This window comes from Lepisma saccharinum, chromosome 25 (assembly GCF_977018435.1).
Source record: "Lepisma saccharinum chromosome 25, izLepSacc3.1, whole genome shotgun sequence".
NCBI classification, from domain to species: domain Eukaryota; kingdom Metazoa; phylum Arthropoda; class Insecta; order Zygentoma; family Lepismatidae; genus Lepisma; species Lepisma saccharinum.
Genome location: NC_139253.1, coordinates 42641803 through 42660911, shown reverse-complemented (window position 1 = coordinate 42660911; position 19109 = coordinate 42641803). Strand labels below are relative to the sequence as shown.

General features: G+C 39.2%; 1 protein-coding gene across 6 annotated transcripts in view; it reads left to right on the top strand.

The window, feature by feature from the left end:
- LOC145978872 (uncharacterized protein CG43867) overlaps nucleotides 1-19109 on the top strand; it is a 936647-nt gene that overhangs the window by 731295 nt on the left and 186243 nt on the right. The window contains exon 1 of one of the 6 annotated variants that reach the window (XM_083111773.1): nucleotides 1277-1709. The exons of the other annotated variants lie outside the window; for them this stretch is intronic. The gene's annotated coding sequence lies outside the window, so the exon portion shown is untranslated. Of the gene's footprint in view, nucleotides 1-1276; nucleotides 1710-19109 lie in introns of those variants that run through there. 6 annotated transcript variants of the gene reach the window in all.

The window sequence follows — 19109 nt, the reverse complement described above, 5'->3', positions numbered from 1 at the left end:
CATGCGCATGTACAGTCACGGACACTTCTGGGTTTTAACCACTGCGTTTACTTTCAGTAGAATTGTTACAACCCAGTGTCCGTGACTGTACAATTGTATTCAATAGATGCTTTAGAAATTAGCATGTTTTCGGAAACTTATCGCAAGAATGATTCATTGGAGTTATACTTATTGATAAGAAAAACTCACATCATGCTTATTTAGGGCATTGATGGTGTTATGTGTATAACAAACTTTGGCGTTACACATGTGTAGACAATATGACGTAGAAACGTGGCGCAATCCATATGAAATCCGTTCAGAATTTGGAAATAAAGTCTTAAAGATTATTGGACCTAAAGGAGATGAAGGACAGAGGTGTGTAGAAGGTTTAATAATACTGAGCTCCATATTTTTTGTTCATTTCTTGACATGATGGGAATAAATAAATGAAGAAGGACTTCACTGGGCAACATGTATAGAGGATAGAAAAGTTTATAGGGTTCTTGTTGGAGAACCTGAAGGAATGTGATAAAAATGCTCAAGAATGTGTTGATCTTGTCTAGGATGAGGACAGGTTGAAAACACTATGTTGCTACAGGAAATTAACCTTCGATTCGTGAATGCCAGAGGTGTTACTTTCAGAATTTGAACTTCCTTGGAAAGCAGGAAATATTATCATTTAGACATGTCAAGTGCCACACTAAAATTATAAAATCTATCTTAGTCATATCCTAATAAAACGACTGCAGTATGACTTTTTGGTTGAAATTGTATGAATTCTGTGTGGGAGAATGACATGTGGGAACAGTGAAAACTATCATAATGCTAAACTTATTTTTCTTAGAAACATGTAAGAATTGTATTGTAATGTGGTAACGTTCAATCCCGGTGGAGGCACATAGTGATTCGGATCCAACTTGAAACTGTAGGTTCAGTCCCGATTAGCCTATCTGTGCATAAGATGGACTTAAAACAATAACCCAATTGTAATATGAAGATAGGTCTCCTAAGTTTCCAGTGCAGTTGTTAATAAATAAATAAGCTTTGGGAAACTGTAGAGTTTAGGAATGGAATATCGTGTGTAAAACATCTGTGTGGTGTAGACTTACAGCCTACACCTCGCTACTACTGTAGAGAAATAAATAGATCAACAGCGTGGAGATTATAGTCGAACCCATCGCTCGAACTATTTTCTCAGCGGCTGGCAACCCTGACCAGTGTGCAAAGGGGGTGGAATGAGGCAGTAGCTTTGTTGTGCGAGACCGGGCTGCCAGACTGTACGGCTCCGGCCGGCGCAAAAGAGGCCCATTGTTGTGTTCGCAGGGGGTTTCGTTGTGTCGCTCAAACAGTCCACATATTTGCTACTCACGGCGAGCTTCGCATCAATCTAGCACCGGAGAGGATTATCGTTTCGTCTGCGGCGGTGTTGTCAGTGAGCTTCGTGTAATCGGAGGCAAGGTAAATCTCGGCCGAGTGAACGTAGGTTCGGGCAAGTTTTCCCACGAGTGTTTTTTTGACCTGTGAAATGGTGGTTGAGGAAGACGTGTACAGTGCTTGTGTCGGTGTGCCTGTGTCGGTTGATTGGTAATCGCGAGTGTGGAACTGGAAGAGGCGGGGGACGAACCGGTAGTCGAGGTGTTTTCTTTTAACATGGGCATTTACGAGGCATTATTCTGTAGTACGAGGATGGTTCCATTGATCTGACCCTCCATTGTCTTCAGAAAGTGGTAAGTTTTCGTTAAGAGTTTGGCATCACTGTCTTTGAATTGGCCATCTCATTTTACAGATACATCAAACATTAATATGATATGCTTTTGACCTTTCTTTTTGTATTGCTGGTGAGTGTAAATGATTATAAATCGTTTTGATCTGCACAATCACAAAAGTGGAATTTACTTCTATTTTGCAGCACTTTGTAATAAACTATAGTAATTAATAATAATCGTCCATAAGGAAGGTGACAAAGATAAGAAAAATATTACATGAAGAATGATAATACACAATACACACATGCATGCAGAATTTCAAAAAAGTGACAATAATACCAATACAAAGAAAGTTACATGTAATGGAGAAGTGTCATTATTTTTTGGTAAGCAGAAATTACAATATAAAATAGTACGTAGCATAATGGCAATGATGAAGAGAGAAAATAATAAAAGTGACAAAGAGAAAGGAAAATATTTGTAAGTGGTCCTTTGACTAGTTCTTATCCTGTTGCTGTTCCAACAGACATTGCTTGATGATCGTTTTAATTGCGGTGTGGTTATTGATAGATTATCAATATTTATACACAGCAATAAAGCTCACTTCCCGTTGTCTTTCGCGTTTCCTTTTGTCATTCTTATAAAGTTCATCCACGAGGCCACTTCCAACAAATACTACAATATCGGTACTTTGATGTCTTATAAGTTATAAATATGAAACAAATAATTTATTAAATAGTGTACTCTATAGATACCTGCTTAATCATATTTAAAGAGAGGGTGCGATGAAAGAAGGTAGCACTATCATCAAGAACTTATCCATAGCCCAGGAGCTAACGCATCGCAATTCGAAACCAAAGTCTCAGTGTCGAACCCCAGTAACAACATGAATGATTTTAATTAACCGTCAATCATCAGCGACCGTTGTCGTAACGACGCTCTTTTCTGTACTAAATGGTAGTGCAGAAATATAACTTGGTTCGACTTTGTAGCTGTGATAATTTGCAGAAAACTAAATGACATAAGAAATGCTGTTTTCAATTGTCTGTTACTGTATTGCTATTTTTAGATCATATTGAAGAGTGGCATAGTTAAAAGTCCGGGAAAGTTACTACTTCTGGATCTGATTCTATATCTCCCTCTTCATAACTCACGTCCACACCTAATGACGTTAACTCTTGCTCGTTTTAGTTTCATCTCGTTGTGCATTGTTATTTGACACAGACGTGTCTACGCCTTGTTAGTTTCCTCATATTCCCTTTCCACCGTTGAATATCGGGTTACTGTTACAAATTTACAAAATATATTAGAGCTCCCAATGTTGTCGTGGTAACGTCGTAGTCTTGTAATCAGGGGGGGGGGGGTCCCAGGTTCGATACCCGGTGGTTCGGAACCCTCTTTAAACTGTAGGTCCAGTCCCAATATGCCTTTGAAATCAAAACTCAAACAAATCACAAGAGATAGCTCTTGCAATCATTGGGGAACCTTCCTACTCTTCAGTTTAGAAATCTTAACTAAACAATTCCGTCTTAGAAACAACCTTACTGTGTTCGATACTGTCTGTTTCGTTAAATATTATAATTATATGGGAGAATAGAGCAATAATGGCGATAGTGAGAAATTCCTTGCCGTGTTAGAAATTGAGAATATTTTGCCGAAAATATTGTGCCAATTGGAAGCTTTGTGCACTATGAGATGCAAGCATATGATTTGCTATACTCCACACAGTAATTGGTAGACGATGTCGGGTAAATGTGAATCTATCATATGACTTTAAAATGGCTTGTCTTTCTTCACCGCCAACCATCACAAAACACATTACTTTCCTAATTCTTGAAATCTTAGAATCACAATCATAAATAACAAACATGGTCACCAATAATAGTAATAACGATAATAACAATAAAGTATCAGGATCAAAGATTGAGAAAAATTCTGTATAAGGTGACTTGTAACACGCCACATACGTACAAGCTCTCCACTCCAGACGTGGCAAACTCTCAGATAGTGTACTTTTACGGCCAGCGATAACCATTTTTTGTTTTCACAAAAGATGCTCCTGGAACAGCTTCGTCTTTCTCTCGAAACTAAATGTAACAGATAAGGTATATTTGCACCTTAGTGTCTTATGCTCTTTGGAGATATGTCGAGACAGCGGAGGATGTAACCGTTCGTCTTTAAAACTGGTGACGTTTATCTGAGTATTATTTTCATCCTCCCTCCCCATTTCGAAAACGGTTGAATCCGCTAAAGTAAACTTTACTCTGATATCGGACCCCAAACACGTGTGCCACGTGAAATAAAAATGAAACTAAGAGTTCGGGGGAAAGTTAGGCTTATTCAGAAACCTTTATCCTCAACAAACCTAATTTTACATTTTTCAAACTGTATGGAAGTTAGCATGGAGTGTTAATTGGGCATTATCCATTGTGTAGTGCTTTTACCCTCGTATCTATACTACTAACATTACGTTTCGAGAAGACCTCTCGTCTTCAGGTGAACTAATTTATTTTTGCCGCTGATGGGAATTGAACGTACGACACACCTGCGATTTTGCTACAAATCCGGAGCTCTAGTTATTTGGAGTAATGTATTAGCAATGCCAAATTAACATTGCATGCTAATAAAGAACCATTGCCACTATCATTCAGAGAGATTTATGTGGAACTTATCATCTTGTTACCATCATTGCATGCTTGACACCCCTATGATGATATTCATACAGTCAACGTTTCAGATATCACTCTGTTTAGGCAATGAGTACGTCCTACGTTCCACTCCTCATGCGGTCTTAGTCTTTATTAGCCTCTGAGGAGGAAGTATACTTCTTGCATTAATACTTCTATCTTATCGAATAAAGTGCAGAATCTGATGGACGTATCACTGGTTCAGATCGTATGTTAATCATTAAGTCCAGTCCTGTGTATCCTATGTGTAAGATATGGACTTAAACATCATGAAAACTTAATATTCTAACAGAAGATTGAAAGCAGCGTCTCAGACAAGATGATATACAGAATAGGGAGTTGTGTCCTACTTAATATGTACTAAACGGAACCCTGGCTTGAAATTTTAATTCTGTAATATTTTTTTTATTATTATTTATTTTATCTTTGTATATTTTTTTAACAAAATACAATAGATTGGTGTTATTGAATTTGAAGAGTTTATCCACATCAACTATTTTGAAAATTGTTTAAAAGTCGTATGTCATTTGTTTTTTTGAACTACAGTACTATACTTTTCCATCTCGTAGTCGAAAAGTTTTCGTGCAACAATAAACTTATACGGCAAGTAATTAGTAGAACTTTCTAAAGCAAAACGTCCCACTGTATGTATCGATCTCAAAAGAATGGGATAACATGACCGCACGATCTCCACTTGCAACCTGATCCCACAACAGAAGCAAGCAGCAACCACAGTCATCCGGTGAGCTAAGTGGCTTGGAGTACTTTTGGTTTGCCAGGTTCGCCAATACCTTTGAACTTCAGAGGAAAGGTTGCAAATCTTCGGAATATTGCTGTGGTATTTCGGGGCATTTGCGTACGTTGAGAGCTAGTAGATTTGAAGCGGGCCTCCATAATGGAGTGGTCAGTGTAATGCGCTACGAAGCCTGAAGTTCCGGGTTCGAGCCTTGGGTAAGATGTGGATATAACATTGCGTTTCTAACATTAGTTGATCAGTTACCATCATGTGATGTTGTTCCGTACATTGGTTAACAGAATTTCATGAAACACACAGTCAGTAAATTAGAAATATTCGTACTCTCTCTTGCAAAAAGAAACATTTTTAGATTTGTTAAGTAATGAGACACATACAGTCACGTGCACATGTGTGGAACGTAGCCATACGAACCTCCCCCCCCCCCCCGATCTCATCTTTCAGCATAGAATCCACTCAGTAAGCCCATATTTTGTCAATTAAATATACGACCAATATTTTACAAAAACAAATGAAGACCACAGGGAAAGAACATGATTTGTCAATTTTACAGGAGAGCTCTTTATTTCCTTGTTACGAGCATGTTCTTTCCCTGTATACGCAACTAAAACTTCTATGCAATGGATGGAAAACACGTTCTATTCTTGTACAATTTCTAGTTAGAAAGACCCTTCACAGAGCTATTTGATAGCACCTTTATCTCAATTTGGCTAAAAATGGACAAAGCACGTTCTTTCCCTGTGGTCAATCACCATTTTCATTGTTTCTTTTCTACAGTGTGATGATTATGAATTGAAATGAAAACACCAATAATTTTGACAACATCTACTTCGCATCAACAGAATTCCATTCCTGAAAACAGTATACCTAGGTGTAATATAGACTCAAAATCGTGTAATAAAAATAGCAATGGACTGGACTACTATTATATTTGCGGTTGGCTTTACAGTTTACTTCTAATTGTGCAACGGCAATCAGAATGACCTAGTGTTTGAACCATTTCCACCAGAAGCCCCTTACGTAGGCATACACAAGAACCAGTTACAACAGCCAGTTCAAACTTTCATGAATGAATCTCGAAGTGCTTTATTCAGTTTTAGATGATGCGATTACGTGACTTTTTTTTAGCAGTGGAAACCATTACTATGAGTAAGCATTGCTCTAATGTGTAAGAGAGCGATTTTTATAGTATTCTTTACATCAGACCACGAGCATTAGAGTTCGCATTAGCTGTCATCATGTAGCACACTACAAAGACTTCACTAAAAAAATTAACCTGCTGACCAATCTCTGGGTGCTTTCATCAACATTAATGGAATTTTGAATGGTTTCGTTTAAAACCACCCTTGATTCTTCCGTAATGTCGTTCCAAGAATATCGAATCAATACGTCGCTCCTCTTCTACTTTGTAAAACGTGAAAGCTCTTCAGTGCCTTTATTGATGCACGTGGAAGAGTATATCTCTTGTGATGTCCACAGTATTGGACGTTCCTTAATAAGTATACATTCTTGAGCGTCGAAGAAATATAATTTAAGATATAGCTATCAAAACGTGAGATACTTTGCAATATGTCTAGCTCAAACAGCAGTCTTAAACTGAATGGAATTCAACTTTGAACCATCTCCGAAGTATTAACTTATAAGTAGTAAATTAACGTAGTTTCTCACTAAGAATGGTAGGCCTCCCCGATACAGAGCGGTAACGTCGTTGCTTTGTAATCAAGTGGTATCGGGTTCGATATCCGGTGCATAGTGCTTCGGATCTCACTTTAAACTGTAGGTCCAGTCCCGATTAGCCTTACTGTGCATAAAGTGGACTTAAACAGCAACCAAATCAATCGATCACTAAGAATGGTGATCCGATTTATGGCGGAGTAATTATCACAGCACGCTACAACGCCAAAAGCCCTGAGTTCGATTCCTGGCATGGGAATGGGTGACTTTTTGAGTGTTTCGCCGTCAGTTGCATCATATCATCTGTCATCCTCATCGTCGCGATTACCAAAAGTAGCGAAAAAGCGACGCTAGATAACAAAAATTCAACTAGGAAAGGTTCAAACAGAGTTTTGAAATAGTTGAATTCCATTTTACAGAGCGATAGACATATCGGCAATTTACAAGACTGTCTGACTGATTTGATTTGGTTTATTTTATTTCGCTTCTCTGCCACTTTTGATTTATCGCGAAGATATGGGTGATTGATGATACAGATGAAATTGATGAAAGGACGCTTACAAAGAACACCCATGCTCAGCCGGGATTCGAAGTCGGGAACTCTGGCGTTGTAGCGTGGTGTGCTAACCACTCCGCCACGTAGGCTGGCTACAAGAGAGTCTAAACTACCAAAATCCGTCGCGGACGTTCTTCAACGTGAACGCATTAACCACTACGCTATCCGGATGGATCAGAGAACTTTGCAGTAGGACAAGGTTATCGGTATTATTTCTCTGTGTGCACTAATTTATTACTTATACGTGACTAAGGACATTCTGGTACTAAAACCTTGTTCATGTTATTAAAGAGTACGTAAGTGAGCACTGCAATTACACCCACAACAACTTTTGTCTCTCTGCAGGGGGTATTATAAATCGATTATATGAAAAGTGGCAGAGGAACGCGTGTGGCAAAAACATAAATTTAACTGATTCATAATATTGAAGCTCATTTCTGTCCCTTTATTACTGCAGGGACAGAAAGGGCTAGTGGAAATCTTTCCTCGGCATTCCCAGAATGAGGATGCTGAAGTGCAATTTCTTGGTTCCTCCCACTTAGTTTCTTGTACTTTGTGGTGGTGTTCTTTTTCTCATTGGTGCTATAAGAGGAGCATAGCCTCAGTTATAAAACTCGCTCTTTCGACGTCCCACGCTGATGCTACCGAACTATGTGAGGAATTTCGCTATTTTCCTTCCTCTGCGCTGAAAGAAAATAACAATAAGACCTTCCCTTGTATCGTTCCTCCTCTACGAAACTATGGCGTCATTTTTGATAGGGACTTTTCGCTCTGATGGAGCGTAATGATTGGTCAGAAGAGTTCCTCATCACTTCCGGCTCACCGAGCATTAGATTGGATTGTATCCAGCCATTGGAGCTGAAGAACGCGCATCGACGGATTTAGCAGGTGGATCGGCAACCGACTGCTGTGTCGCACGCTCATATTGTACTTCTCATTGGGAATTGCTTATTGAACTCGTTGTTGATTGATTGATTTTTATAGTATGGGAACATTAGCATATATGCTATTTTTGCCCGCAACGCAATATGGAGATAAACCCCTTAACCAGAACAACATTGAGGTCAGCCTCCTACCAAGAAATTAAATATTCCTCTCTATTTTTCAAACTAATGAATTCATTCATTACTTACAAGAACTAAAGCTACATTGTCTCTGAGGACTAAAATCTCCTAATTTAGGTTAAAAGCTGAGGCTGTAAAGAGGAACTCAGCACACAGAAGGAGAAGCACAGGACAACACAACCCTAAAAAAAACCTGAAAAACGAGAAAAATTATTTGAAAATACCCGATATAGTCTGGGAGTGTTTTAAGTAATATGAATGTGTGACGTTCCTTTCTGATGTTCGCCACTGGATCACTACGTCACGGTAGCTACCCAATCTCCTTGTGCGGCGGAGTTATGAGACTCTCCTTAATGTTATGCTACAATGAGCATTCTCAGGACGTAACGATTTGAAAAAGAAATAGCTTCTTGTCATTTACAAATTTAATAACACATTTTACCTTTAAACATTAACTGCAAAATAACAACAATATTCACAACACAATCACCTTTGAATTAAGCTGCGGCTTTTCCTTTATAACAGTGTTTTTCACAAAATTATCCTCATCTCAACGCAACTCAACTTACTTTTTTCCTTTTCACGCACTGTTGTCCCGGCAACGGAATCAATAAAAGATTGGACAGTTCTACAAATGTTTATAAACCGGAAATGACTTCCGCTTCCGATATTGCGTGTAACAAATATATAGCAAAAATTACAATTTTAAATCAACACAAACAACAGTATTGAAACTAACAAATATATCAAACAGATGTCTGTGAAATTAACAGAAAACAAATAAACTATTACATATGGCCAAAATAAACAAGGCGTATCAAATGGAACTCTGGTTTTGATGTAACCAAGTATTTATGCTGTAGTTCCCGACAAACGTAGAAAGTCGGACCTTATCTTAGTCACATTCTTAAAACGAGGTATGAAGAGGCGTGCGGTGGCCTCACCCCTCTTCACATCTCGTTAAGATTTTTAAGAAGGTAAGGTGAGATTTTCTTTAACTTTGTCCCGAATTATTGACGAGATGGCCTTTGGTTCTTACATATACTTTGGGTTATTTGCTTCGCATTTCTACTACTCTAGGTTAACTGCGACGATGGAGATGAATGATAAGTTCGTTTAATAGATTAACAAACACAATAGAACGTACATTCCTTGCCCAGAATTCGAACCTCGGGCTCCTGGCTTCATAATGCGCTATGCTAAACACTTAGCAGCGGAGTGCCTTGTTTATCCCTCTGTTCCCTTCCCTTTGTAGTAAAGGTCACGCTGAAGGATATTATACTGCAGAAAACTGACAAACATACTTGGCAATAACTCTTCCGTCCCGAACAAAATTCTGCTCTAGATTCTGTTTCTTTTTTTTTATTTCGGGAACCAGCTTGAGCGAATTGCTCATCTTTGTTTGAAGCGGAGACGGGTGTGACCATTAATTTCCTTTGTGTTAGAATTTTAACCTGTGCGACTTTATAACTTTTTCCCCACATGCACGCTCGTCTCCCTACTTGCGAGGACTGTCAAGATTACTCATGTGCTGCCCCCAGTGTCTGCATCACTGAAAGAGCCCGGTTTTTACGATGGATTTTATGTTAACCTAAAGGAAAACGACCCTGTGCCCTACCACCACACTCTGAGGTGAGGGTTTACGACCCGGCATACACGAAACTCTCAGGAGTTACATCTTACGCTTGGCTTAATATTGGTCCACGCTGTTTACGTCAGCCCTGCTGTCGGCCGGTGTTAAAAAGGGGAAATGCCTTAAGGTGGTTCCAGAATTTCTGCAGCGTAATTAATTATTCTTAGGATTTCTCCCCAGGTAACCCCCCTCAGTTTGCAGTACATTTTATAATTCCCGCTTGTGCGATTAATGCAAGGCTATAAATACAAAATTGTTTGGTTGGTTATTTCTCCTCTGGGCTTTTCTCTCCTGGTTGTTCTTAGCTTGTTTTTATTTTTAGAACTTCGTTAGATGCGGAATAAATTGAATGAAGCAACTTTTATGGCTTGTGAACCTGGACGCTCTCATTAATCCCTTGTTCCCAGCGGGAAATGACACTGTTGTGATATCAGGCTTGGCTTGTGTGTCGCTCAATTGATCGGCGAAGTGGGGTGGTGCTCCATCTTGCTGAGAGATGTTCTTAAACGTGACGTCTTCAGTTTCACCGAACTGATGAAACAAGAAGTTCTTCATGTTCAAAAACTCAAGTAGTTTCGAGAAGTTTCGTAATTCCCCGCCTAGTATCACTGATCGCTGGCCTGATCAGAATTTTTTCGAGTTGCTGAACCTAATAAACAAACTTTCAATGCATAAGTCATATCGTATATTTCACAGTAACCTCTCCAAACCTCGCTATTCATTCCCGGAAGCCCTGTATATCGACTTGTAAAAACGGAATATTGATAAAAAGAGGTTTCATTCCCATAATTATTTTATCTTCACGATAAGAATTTAATAAATTGAAACATGAGGTTGCTATTTCATCTATTTTATGTAAACAAAATTTTACCGGCCTGCCCGGCGGAGTGGTAAGCGTAACGCGCCACGAAAGAAGGGGTCCCAAGTTTGAACACTCGGTTAGACAAAACTGTATCATTGAGTTTTTGTTGACATGCATTTCTTCAGTTCATGATTCATTCTCAACGTCGCGATTGACCCAAGAGTACAAACACACGTAAAGTAACCGAAATATATATAGAGACTCACTTACATATTATCAGGTCACAGATTAAGCTTACTAAGCTTAACCTTATATCTGGATCTGCAGAAATATCTTTTAGGAGAAATTGTGACTTCTTTATGTTCCGTCGTACAGAAGAAGCAATGAAAACAGTGTTGTTGTCATGTTTGGTCGACCATCGCTTAAACTCATCGTGTGTGCCAATTAACAGTGCCATAAATTTACATGAACCACAATGGCCCAGTCGGTAGGTGTGTGACTGCCACTCGAGATACCAGTGTTCGATTCTTTGGAAGGGTTTCAAGTGGGATTTTTTTTTTTGCAGGAATCTGCCTGCATAGAGCGCACCTAGGAACAACCCGGCCGGAGCGTGATGCTTGTCACATCAAATCGTGTGTGGGTTAGGCTACTTCCACATCCTTCCATGTGCCTCAATGACATGACAGGGGATAACTTTAGCTTTTTCTTTTTTAAAACAAGATAGAAAAAAACAGCAACCTGCAATCCATGTCCGCCGTTGATTGATTGATTGTTTTAGTTTTATTTTTACTTCGCGTTTTGTGCCTCTTGGCTAATTTGCGAAGATGGGGATGAGTGATGAAATGATGAAATTGATGAATGAACATTCACAAACAACCAAGCCCGACCGGGATTCGAACCTTGGACCCTTGGCGTCGCAGCGCGATGTGCTAACCACTCGGCCACAGGGTCGGGCCATGTCCGCCGTCTAGCTGTTAGTTTAATGCGTGGGTACCGGTTCGAATACATACGTACATGTTACACCGTATGTCTTACATATGCATACATGAGTCTTACATTGTCTTCAAGTTATAAATTCCACTGATTTGAGATCTTATTATGGAGATTTTAAGTAAAGTGATTTAGGGGAAGTAATTTTTATTTTGGATTATAATATTTCTACGCCCTCTTGTTCCTTTGTAATTAGTTAGTATCATCATGATGTTCTGAATATCATTGTACCTTAATTCTATATCTTGCAACGTTATGGCTCGTGAGCGTCTTGATATGTTATTCTTATTATCCAAAAATAAATTTCTGTGCGATTAATCGTGTGGTGCTCCAAAGGCAGTTTCAGCCTAGTGTTTATTTCGTTGAAGACGAAAGGGAAGTGATTTTATTTTTTGTTTTATATCTAATAAGGTACTTAAGCCAGAAAATATGGTCGTAACTTTAGTTAGCATGAGCATCATCGAGACGTAATATCGGAACAAGTGAAGAGACCTTTTTTGTGCCTCGCAACTTACCCCAGTGCAGACACGCTGATTCACAGCCCCCATTGCGCTGACTCACGGCTTGTACTAGGGGTGGGATTTCCGGGAAGGGGTCAACAGAATATGAGGACTTTCCATCCAATGGAACAGCTGGTCGGAATCTCTGGCAAGAGATTGCAAGGCTTTGCATTGGTTTACAGCCTATGCCCGGAGCGGCGTGTTCAAGCAGAGATGTTATGTTCCAGTAGGCTTCCTAACATCCACACTCCTTTGGACCAATTCGTACCGTTGGAAACAATCGATCTTTGTAATTGTGACCAAGTATTGTTTCGCTCAGATTATGATTTCGTGAACAGGACTTACTTGAGTATGCTTCGTCCTGTACTCAAATGCATTACATACCACTTTCAGCAAGATTGGTTGATTGATAGAATTAAGGTTGTTTTACGTCGCTTTTCTGCTACTTTTCCTAATCTCGACGATGATAATGGGTGATGATTAGATGAAATAAATGGACACTCCAAAAGAACCACCCATGCCGAGCCCGGGACTAGAACCCGGGAACTTCGGAGGCGAGATCCAAAGTCGACCTCTTAACGCGCTCGGCCACCGAGCCGACACAAGAATTTCTCTATGATGAACGTTTAGATATTTACGCCATTATCTATCCTAATCTTGACAAGGAAAGAACATAAGTGTGCCAGAATTCATACTAATACAGTAATGTGCATAAAGTTGTTCCTGTTGTCTAGGATAGGTTCAGTATTTTGATACTTTAACAATAATGTTATTACACGGAGCTGAAATACAAGCTATGATGTATTCATTACTTATTATTTGTAAGTGATTTCTAACTTTTTTCACATTTCGGGTACATCGCTATTGTTGAAACAATCCTACAATTTTCTGTTACTCGTTTTCATGGAAACTAATGTTAAATTACATCCAACAGCTACCTGAACGTGAAAGATTTGGTTCTCTGCAAGATATCTCCTATGCTAAAACAAAAAGCATGAGTCGGAAGTGTTTAGTATTTAAAGAATAACAAGGACAACAGTCAGCGCTTAAGAGGAGGAATTATGTATGCATTTCTCATGCTGTAATTGAGTAAGTACGTAAGAAATCAGATAACCGAAAATGAGTAGTTATTATTTATTAGATTAATTACTAGTTAATTAACTGTAGAGGACAGTAATATTAGTGAATTGAAGTATAAAATGCGTTACATAATCTATTTTAAGTAATGCTGTAGGGATGAATATTTCGTTGCCTTCGTGGACAAGTACACACGTTTGTATAGAGATACTCCTTCCACTGTTCGCTTGTTTGCATATTTTATGTAGGTCATTTTACATTCCATGTAGGATATCTTAGAACAAAGACTATGGATGGCAATCATAAGTGACAATGTCTAGCAAATGAATGACTCAAACAGTTAATGAGAAGCACATGGGGAACGACTTCAGTAACTAGAAACGTTTGACGATATTATAGTCGTAAATGGGCCTCCCTGCATACTCTGAATTAAGTGCAACGATAATTTTTGTTTCGTTTATCTGCAACGGTTGGTGCAGTTTTGAAGAAAGACTGCAAGGAAGAGAGATTGCCACTTGAAGCACAGTAATATAGCAACGCTCCTTTTGCAGCAGATTAACTGCTACCGTTCGTTGAAAGATTTTCACAAATTTAATCTGGTTGCATGTCTCGCACAAGTCACCACTCGTGGTCTGCGTGGATCAAGGTTGAACAATTGAATCGAACGTAGGAATCGCTGACATCCTATATTCGTTGCCCGATTCTCGAATCCCGGATTCGTCGCTAGATTTTCTTGAATCTGGAATGTGTTGACAGAATTTCGAATTGTTCCCGGATTGGTTACCCAATTTTCTCGAATCCCGGATTCGTTGCGTGATTTTCAGTCTTTAATCTCGGATGGTTGCCCGATTCTCGAATCCCGGATTTGTTTCCATATTTGTTACCCTTTTCTTGAATCCAAGATTTGTTGGCAAATTTTCTCGAATCCCAGATTGATTACCCGATTTTCTCGAATCCCGGATTGTTGCTCAATTTTCTCGAAACGCAGATTCTTTAATCGATTTTCTCGAATCCGGGATTGGTTACCCGACTCTCGAATCCCGGTGACGATACCCGATTCTCGAATGTTGAATTAACTATTAGGAACTTGAAAGATTTAATATTCTCAGAGTCCGTTTCAATTATGATAACAACTCGTATCCATTGTCAAATTAGATACAGTTCATTTCTCATAGGTATGTGGGTTTGTACTTCCCTGAAGAATAAATCCTGCTCACTCCATTGGCTTTCCCAGATAGAGCTCAGAAAGGAATACAAATATCTCTGTTTTAAAGGTTCTCTTCATCTTCAATCTTGTATCCCTAAATTTAAATCCTCTGCTTTCGATTTTCCTGAGTAAAGCCTCGGAAAAGAACTGTGTTGCAGTCTTAGCGTTGAACAAACCTTCTTTTAGAGCCACGAGGAGTAAGGCAAAGAATGTTCAAGCTACAAGAATTGGCTTGTTACACTTCTCCGGGGAAGCATGTGCGAGGGTTTCGGTCACTGTAGTGTGGATAGCGTGGTTGTGCGTCTGTCACGTGAAACATGCAAAGTTTTATGGCGACGTGCATAGTGCATGTGAGTCACACGCTACCAGGGAGCCGTGATCTATGCACAGAAGGCGTGGCGATGCTGCTACGATTACTTTCTTCAAGAGGAGTATCCAGATAAAATTGGTGCATTTGCACACTTTCCCTGTTTTATATTTTCGCAGGTGCATAGTGTTGCCCACGAGACGAGATTTTGGCCTGTCCCGTCTCGTGCAAAGGCTGTGAAATGCTGTCTCGTCTCGAAAATATACGCTTGTCAAAGGGACACATGATCAATCTCGTCTCGTCTCGAATTTTTAAAAGCCTGTTCCGTCTCGTCCCGTGGGCAACACTACAGGTGCATGATTATCAGGGCAGAAGTAATGTAATTGTTAAAGCGGGAATTTGCAGTTCTGAATGAAATTCCGAAAACTTTACGAAGCCCTTCATTGTTCATAAGACAGTGCAGTTTTATTAGAAAATTCGTAAACATTTTTACTCTTTGGTGCAGGGTGGGAAGAAGTCCCTTCATTTGCTAAGAAATGAACGGTCAGCAGGAAATCTGTTAAAAGTACTTGATTGATTGATTGAAATTAAAACCTCGAGTGTGTCAGCCCTTAGCCATTTGCACCCGTCACATTATACAGGGCAAGCAAGCCCCTTGCCAAAGCTAAAATTGAACATGTGTATGAAAGCTAAAATCTCCTTACCCATGTTAAAAACCGGGTATGTACTCAGCATATATTCCATTTAATTGAATTATCCTTTATTTAAGAGCGAGGTTCAGCCTGCCGCTGTTGTCACCTAACTCCAAAACACTGATCCTTACGAACCATTATACTAGCTGTGGGACAAGACGACAGAGCCTCCTCATTGGTCTGGAGGATTGCAGTTACCGGGGTGCACTACATGGAAAGGAGGTGTACTTTTGGGTGTGTTCAGAAAGGGTCATCCGTTACACCGCTGTAAGCTACTTGATCAAATTGAGTCTTACAGGTCTTATGTGACAAGTAGGTAGTGTATTGCACCTTACGAAAGCATTTGTGTGTCTACTTAAAAACAAAAATCACTGTGCGTTAGTATATTTTGACTAAGGCTGAGCGGATACCAGAACGGATACCCATGCCGATTCCCACCGATACCGATGCTTGAAAGTTATAACAATAAAAGTTGTTCAAAATATTGATTAATATTAGTGGATGAATGTTCCACTCCAACTACAAGCATCAATTTATCAGAGTTTTGCTTTAAAAATATTCAAAATTTACATCAGAATATAAAAACGCGTTATGCAGTTACAAAATACAGTGTTTTTCACATAATATTGGCACAAAATCAAAAGAAACTTCGAGTTTGCATCATTTCCAGGATAACTAGTCTCCACCAAAGTGTCGTGCAGCATTTTTCCGGACCTCGCGAATGATCAAAAGGCCAGAGAAGTATCGGTAAATAAAAATAAAATCTATACTTTGGTTACCGATGCATCGCCATCAGATCAGTCTTAATTTTGACTAACAATAGAAATGCTATATCTAAGCTCCAGTGTTTCAAAAATACAATTTCCATGTGACTACGTATTAGCAAGGTACTCACTTTTCCATGCAGGGGTTGAAACCGAATGTGCCGAGGCTTTAATGCAGAGCGTCGTTGTTCCAGACTATGTTTTGCGTTCGTGTCTCCTCCGTTAATCAGTTCTCCTTAAAGTTAGTTTCTGCATGCATAGAAATTCCCATGTGCATTGGCGCTTTTCCAATAGTTCGCTGGAAGTTCTCCCGCATACAAATTTGATCCTGTCGGCGTCTCCCGCGCTCGATGCCTGCTCCTTTGTCCCGAAGGCATGACAAGTCGTTCCAGCTGCTAGGGACTTCTTTTCCCTCTCCATGCGATGTAGGGGATTAGCTGTAACTTCCAGACTTTGGCTTCAACGGGATTTCCACACACACACAAATTGTCTGTTGCTCCGGATTTATTGGTGCGTAAATATCAAGTGTCACCACTTGCGAGTTGCGTGCCGTGTTCGGACCCGAATGGAGCGAACAGGTCGCTTCTTGCTCCTGTGATGTATTGCGAACAAGCGCAGTTGAGAGTTCAGTTGTACACTAACGGACACTTCCGGCTTGTAATGATCTCATTGAATGTCAGTGGAATTGTTACAATCTAATGTAATAATTTGGATTTGGATATCGAAATATGAATATATTTATGAATCAAAACTGAAATACTACCTAAAAATATTGTTACAATTATAAAGTACGCCGCCTTTTATTAAGCATTTTACAAAAATATTGTTATTTTTCTTCATTTGCAGCTGTGATACGTTTAATATGTTAAATATGAAAATAAATACTTGTGTCCTAGTATGACGTCATAGTTTGACACAATTTTGTAATCCGTTGCAATGATTGTTGACTAACGTTAAAAGTTTCAGTTCCGGTTGCTAGGTGATGTAAATTATTAATTAGAAAGCTGATTTAAAATGCATGATTTTGATGTGTAATCAAGCAAAGATTTTCAAGATTAATACAGCTTTATCTCGAACCAGAATTTTATTTTTGAGTACACTTTGTGCGAATTAACATCAGCGGAAGTTTTATGGAGTCCTGATGATATTTTTATAAAAAAGCATCCCACATTTGTTGCCTCATAGTAGGCTGGAACGTCTTGTGTTTCTTCACGAAGGAGTAATAGTAAGTTTATTTTTAGTAATGAATTTTCACGTACAACGTGTATTTTACGGGCTCTGTGAATAAATAATGAAATTGAATTAATTCTTTTAGAGTGAACAAGTTATGCTCTCATACTTTGACAAATGTTTGTTTCAAGCCCACTTTTATGCTCTGACAGGTTAATTGGTATTGGACCGTAAAGTTTATAGTGGTATCCGTGCGTTTACCGGCGATTGAACTCAAGACCCCTGATAGCGTTACCTGTAGTTTGTTGGACAACAAAATATCTTATAAATCACTTTATTCACTTAATCGTAATATATTCTGAAATGAAGTCAAATACAGTTCATTTGCATTATGCGACAGGCATGATTTCTGGTAAAAAATTTAAAAAATGTCCGTTTGTACTACGTTTTGACCAAAATATGGCCTAAAACTGAAAGATTGTTCAAATATGTATTTAGTTGACCAATAATGCCTTCGTCATCGTATTCAGTAAAACTAAAAAAAAGGTAAAGTGCTCCCCTGTGCATAGCACCACGTCATGAAGGCGTATAGGGGGTAACGCCCCATACTTTCTTGATCCGGTCGTGAGTGGGGGTGAAGCGCCGGGGCCGCTTCCATCGTTAGAAAAGTTCCCGGATTTGAACCGGCCGGGGATCGAACCCGGGACCTTTAGCATGGTAGTCAGACGCGTTACCGACTGAGCCACCGCGGCCCTTTCAGTAAAACTAGAAACATGTTTAAATTAACTGAAAAAGAGGCCAGGATAGAAAGTAGGACATTCCATCAAAGTATGTTTCCTAGTAATAATCATAAATAGGAGTAGTAAAGCTTGTTTTGGTTTGGTTTCATTTCATTTTTAAAATAATAAACAATTAGATAATTCTAGTGAAGTACTTTGTAGTTATAGGTATTTTTTTTAACTGAATAAAAAGGAACCCCGTATGAATCTGGCTTTGTTCATTTCTCGAGCACCCAGGAATTAAGTACGAGCAACTTCGCCCCATTCCTGGCCAGGAACTGAAACAAGAGACGGGAATATTCGAAATTTAATGAAGTATTTGCATGACCCGTGCTCCATGTAGTAGAGAGCTTTTCCAGCCCATATCATTAATCTTTGGCTGTCTTGTAGGCTTGCTTCTTAGTAGAGTGGACCTCAGTGGGCCTTTCTCTTCATCAAAGGCTGGTTTTCCATGTCTACATCATTCTTCCATATTACTTTTACCTTTGGTAAAAAGGTAAAAGTCGTTGTTGGCAAGTTTCCAGATTTCGGTGCTTTGAAAGTGGAGCAACTGCAACTGGGGTCGTTGGGAAGTTGTAGTAATGCCTATGGTGTGTTGAGCGGTTTACTGAAATTTCAGTTTTGTTTTCATGTACAGTGCACAAATGTTCATCATCAAATATAAAGACTCTGAACACCAAAACTGCATACTTGACAGGCAAGTTGTCACGGTATCAAACAAACCGACATGATTTCCAAAGAACAATTTTAAACGGAAGTTGAGGA